We start from the raw sequence: 5,574 nt of genomic DNA, 5'->3' as shown, positions 1-5,574 counted from the left end.
GCCATCCCTATATGGGATCCGAACCCGGGGCCTTGGTGTTATCAGCACCGCACTCTCCCGAGTGAGCCACCGGGCCGGCCCATACTGTTCTCTTAGTAAAAAAGTCACTGTGCACAGACCACACCTAAGAAGTAGGAAGTTTTTCTCCATCTCCTTGAGGACAGGATATCTTTATAAATTTTTAAAAACTCTTTTGCATGGAGATTTGTCTCTTTCCCCCCATTTATTTATTTAATCATTTATTTATACCAGTATAGACTCATGGATATTTATTTTATACCTTGGGTTATAATCTAATACTACTTTATTTATTTTGTTGTTCACATTGTTTCAGCTTTGTCCATTGGGAGCTCTTTTAGTTGACATTACTATCATTGTGTGTGTGTGTGTGTGTGTGTGTGTGTGTGTGTGTGTGTGTGTGTTTAGTACCTCCTCACTTTTGGGCACCACAAAATGCTCTAGGATCTTGCAGTCTTGCATCTTGCATGTTTCCTGCCTCGGTCCTAGAATCAGCCATTACTCTAAAGAGCTTTTCTTCCTTTTATTGACAAAATGTATTAAAAACCAAGATCTGGATGCTAGGTGTGTTTGCTGTTACTAGGGTGTTATTGCTTCTAAGCCTCTCAGCTGACAGAGCAAGGAAATAACTGTTTACTAACCCATCTATATACACATATCTATAAATATTTCTGTATGTAACCAAATGTATCTATTTTAAACTAAACATGAGTTCACACCAATGTGATATCTCTATTCTAATCCATTACTGATGGATCAATCATTCTATCCTCCTCCCCTTACTTATCTGTAAACTCCCACTTCAACAGTAAGAAGTTTGGTTCCAACCAAATACATACATTTATTTATTTAATATACAGTATAACAATATTGGAATTGTTAACCCATACTCCCATGAGAAACAACTTCATTAATCAGAGTACAGCGTGTATGTACAGTTTCTTTTCCTTTAGCCTTATAATCTACATGGGTAGTCATTCTCCATTGAGTACCTTTTCCCCTACCTTCCTCAGTGAAGTTGTTTCATACATTGCAATACAGTTAGATTATTTTGTCACATTTTGTGTTCCAACCTGGGATCTTCCAACCTCCTAAGTTATTCTTTTAATTTGTATTCATTAAGGTTCACTCTAGGTGCTATAAAGTTCTATGAGTGACAAATGCATAGGGCCATGTATCCACAATTACAGTATCATACAGAATAGTTTCAACACTCTAAAAAGTCTCCTGTGCTTTAGCTATTCAGTTCTCTCTCCTCACCCTCAAACCCCCAGCGACCACTGATCTTTTTACCACTGGTATAATATTGCCTTTTCAAGAATATCATATAATTTTTTTTTCACAAACAAGATTTAATAATGCTCACAAGAATAGAGTTTGTCCCCAAATAGGAAAACTATACATTGTCTTGTTTCAAAAAGTTAGAATTTGTTTTTGGAACTGTCTGCTAGCAAATGAGCAGGCTCTGTCCAGGAAGCCTCTTCTCATGTAAGGGAAGGAGTGGAAGGTGCTATTTACATCCCATTCTGTGTGCCTCCGTACCTCCTGTTCATCTTCTTCAACTTCTCATAGTGGTAGTCATCAGTGACCTTCTCATTAGCAGGATGCTTGCAGTTAGGTGATTGCTCAGGCTCTGGCTTCTCTGTGTCACTCACTCTCAAAGGCCAGGCTTTGGACTCTTTGTTTCTCTATTGGGAGCATCGAGCTCCTCATGATAAAATCTGTTGTGCTGCACATAACTCACAGCCGTGTTGATGAGCACAAAGGATGTCTCACTATCTTTCTTCTTGTTCTGCTGCTCTGCCAGCAAATGGGCCTTGGCATCTTCAATGGAAATGATATTTCTTATTTTAGCATCAATGCCAAGGTTCTCCTCTGGGATGTCGCTCAGAATCTGGTTGGAAAGCACATTCTCAGTCATCTTTGCTGAGAAAATGCAGATGTTTTCTGGAAGTTCATAAAGACAATCCTCTTCAATCATCAGCTTGACTTTCTGTTCCTCTTGGCCAATAATCCCTTTCCTCTTCTTTAGCTCTTTCTCAATGTACTTCATCACGTCTTGCATCCTCATCCCTTCGGTTGGTTTCAGCAGAAAACGACATCCCCACGTGGAGGTTTCTTCTTTACTGATCTTATCTTTGCCCCTTTCTTTTAGTTTCTTCATGTCCACCATACCACCTATCTTCATCTGAAAAGGATCATCCACTACAGTGGTCTCTTCTTGTACCTTCTCTTCCACCAGCAGCGCCACAGAACTCACCCCATTGGGCCTCTTCTTCAAGTTCTGCACCTCTTGGGTCTCTTCCAGTTTTAATCAAACCTCTTCTGAGTACTGCTCATCTTCCTCAACTCCAAGTCTTCTCAATGATGGCAAATCTTCCAGGTGAGCAGCATGGTGGCACCAGCCCCTTGGTCTAGCTGCCACGCCACTATGCCGTGGCTCTGACTCAAGAAATGTCATATAGTTACAATCATACAGTATGTAGTCTTTTCAAACAGGCTTCTTTCGCTTAGCAATATGCATTTAAGGGTCATCCTTATCTTTTTGTGGCTCAAGAGCTCATTTCTTTTTATTGCTGAATAATATTCCATTTTATGAATGTACCACAGTTTGTTTATTCATTCCCCTGTTAAAGGATATCTTGGTTGCTACTATAAACATTTGTGCACAGATTTTCGGGAAGACACGTTTTCAAGTCAGTTTGATAAATACCTAGGAGCACAATTGCTGGATTGTATGGTAAGAATTTGTTTAGCTTTGTAGAAACTACCAAACTCTTCCAAAGTGAGCTATATCATTTTACATCCCCTTCTCACCAGCGTTCGGTGTTGTCAGTGTTTTGGATTTCAGCCATTCTAATGTGTGTAGTAGTATCTCACTGTTGTTTTAATTTGCAGTTTCCTAATGAAAAATGATCGTTGTCTTGGGGATCTTTTCATATGCTTATTTGCCATCTACATATCTTCTCTGGTGTGCGGTCTATTCAGATATTTTGCCCATTTTTTAATTGGATCATTTGTTTACTTATTGTTGAGTTTCAAGAGTTCTTTGTATAAGCAAGTCCTTTATCAAATATGTGTTTTGCAAATGTTTTCTCTCAGTCTGTGGCTTGACTTGTGAGTCTCTTGACAAGGTCTTTCACAGGGCAGAAAATTTAATTTTAATAAAATACACCTTAATTTTTTCTTTTATGGATCATGATTTTGGTGCTGTATCTAAAAACTCATCACCAAACCAAAGGTCACTTAGATTATTTCTTATGTTTTCTTCTAGAAGTTTTATAGTTGTGCATTTTACTTTTAGGTATGCTGAATTTTGAGTTAACTTTGGTGAAGGATGTAAGGTCAGCCTAGGTTCATTGTTTTGCATGTGGATATCCAACTGTTCCAGAACCATTTGTTGAAAAGATTATCCTTTCTCCATTGAATTGCCTTTGCTCCTTTGTGAAAGATCAGTTGACTTTATTTCTATGGGTCTATATCTGGGCTCTCTAATCTATTCCACTGACGGCTGTGTCTATTCTTCCACTGATACCACACTCTTGATTACTATAGTTGTATAGTAAGTTCTTCAAATCAGATCATATGAATCCTCCAACTTTGTTCTTCTTCACTGTTTTGTTGACTATTCTGTGTCTTTTGCTTTTTCATAGAAATTTTACAATCAGTGTGTTCATATCTGATATCTACAATATAGCTTGCTAGGATTTTTTTCCTTTAGTTTATTTTTTATTTTTATTTTTTCAGGAGTTCATTTTTTAATTGAAATGTATTGATAGTACCTATTTATGGAGTACAGAGTTATGTTTTGTTTTGTTTTGTTTTGTTTTTTTTAAAAGATGACCGGTAAGGGGATCTTAACCCTTGACTTGGTGTTGTCAGCACCACGCTCAGCCAATGAGCGAACCAGCCATCCCTATATGGTATCCGAACCCGTGGCCTTGGTGTTATCAGCACCGCACTCTCCTGAGTGAGCCACGGGCCGGCCCCAGAGTTATGTTTTAATAGATGTATATATACAATGTGAGATTATCTAATCAGGGTAGTTAGCAAACTCATCCTTGCAAAAATCTTTGTGATGAGAACATTAGAGCTCCTCTCTTCTAGCCATTAGAAAACACGATAAATTACTGTTAGTTATGCTTTCTGGGATTTTGACTGGTATTGTAGTGAGCCTATAGGTCAAGCTGGGAAGAACTGACATCTTTAAAAAATTGAGTGCTCTATTCTATGAACATGAAATACTTCTCCATTTATTTACATCTTTTATTTCTTTCATGAGAATTTTGTAGTTTCCTGAGGTTTAATTTTTAATAAGGTAATCAATAAGCAAAAGGACCTCTTAGAGGTCCTCAGTAATTTTGATCAAGACCAAAAATTTTGAGAACTTCTGGTGGTCTTTATCTTCATTATTTCTTTTTTTTTTTTCCCCAGCAGCCAATAAGGGGATCCAAACCCTTGACCTTGGTATTATCAGCACCATGCTCTAACCAAGTTTGCAACTGGCCAGCTGTCTTGTGTTTCTTGAGTTTCTAACTGCTAACTTTAGATTCTTGCCATTGTGTTCTATTAGGACTCACCTAGTAAGCATTCTGCTCCTATTCTTACCATTGCAAGGCTGTTGGAATTTCAACCTTCTCATTCACAAGTGCTGAAACAGATACCATGGCTAAAGTAATGGAAGTAATTGTACAAGCTTTTATAATAAAATGCAACCAATTAAAAAATAATGGCTGTGCATAATGACTTCCCTCCATAGTACAGTATGGAAAAGGCAAACAAAATAAAACAAAAACTTTATGTTGGAGAAACATGACCAACAATATTCTGCCAAGTGATCAAGGTCAATGTCAACAGTGATAAGTTATGTTGATAGTATGTACCATTGATATGATGTGATGAAAATGGCACTTTACCTCTATGGTCTTTTTCCCAAAAACCTATAATGTTAGCCAAATCATAAGAAAAACATAAAACAAATTTCAGTAGAGGAGCATCTTCAATATGCCTAACCAGTACTCCTCAAAACTGTCAAAGTCACCAAAACTAAGAAAAGTCTGAGAAACTCTCACAGTCAAGAGGAGCCTAAGAAGCCATGACAATCATATTTAATAAGACCCTGGGACAGAAAAAAGACATTAGATTTAAAAAAATAGGAAATCTGAATAAACTATGGAGTTTAATTAATAATAATATATCATTATTTGTTCATTAATTGTGGCAAATATACCCTACTAATATATTAATAGTAGGGAAAACAGCGTGGGAGTTGGGTAGATGGGAACTCTCCATATTATTGGTTCAGTTTTTTTATAAATTTAAAACTCTTCCAAAAAATAACCTATGAATTTTTTTAAAGTCTCAATTTTGAATAAACCTGGCTGTATAAAAAACAGTTATGTAGCATGCTCACATTTCAGAGATTGATGGTGATGTATTTATCTTGGGAAGTTTATGATTCCAAACATGTTTATTTATTTCTTTTTTTTTTCTTTTTTTCCCCCCTTTCAAACATAAGTTTAAATTCTAGTTCTCACAAGCAATAATTCAAAGATA

General features: G+C 36.8%; 1 pseudogene; it reads right to left on the bottom strand.

The window, feature by feature from the left end:
• Positions 1–1,532: 1,532 nt before the first annotated feature.
• Positions 1,533–2,479, bottom strand: LOC103591558 (annotated as a pseudogene).
• Positions 2,480–5,574: the final 3,095 nt, after the last annotated feature.

The sequence above is a fragment of the Galeopterus variegatus genome, unplaced genomic scaffold (assembly GCF_000696425.1).
Source record: "Galeopterus variegatus unplaced genomic scaffold, G_variegatus-3.0.2 Scaffold54, whole genome shotgun sequence".
Taxonomy (NCBI): Eukaryota; Metazoa; Chordata; class Mammalia; order Dermoptera; family Cynocephalidae; genus Galeopterus; species Galeopterus variegatus.
The sequence above is the reverse complement of the archived record's forward strand: the minus strand, read 5'-3'. Positions and strand labels throughout refer to the sequence as shown.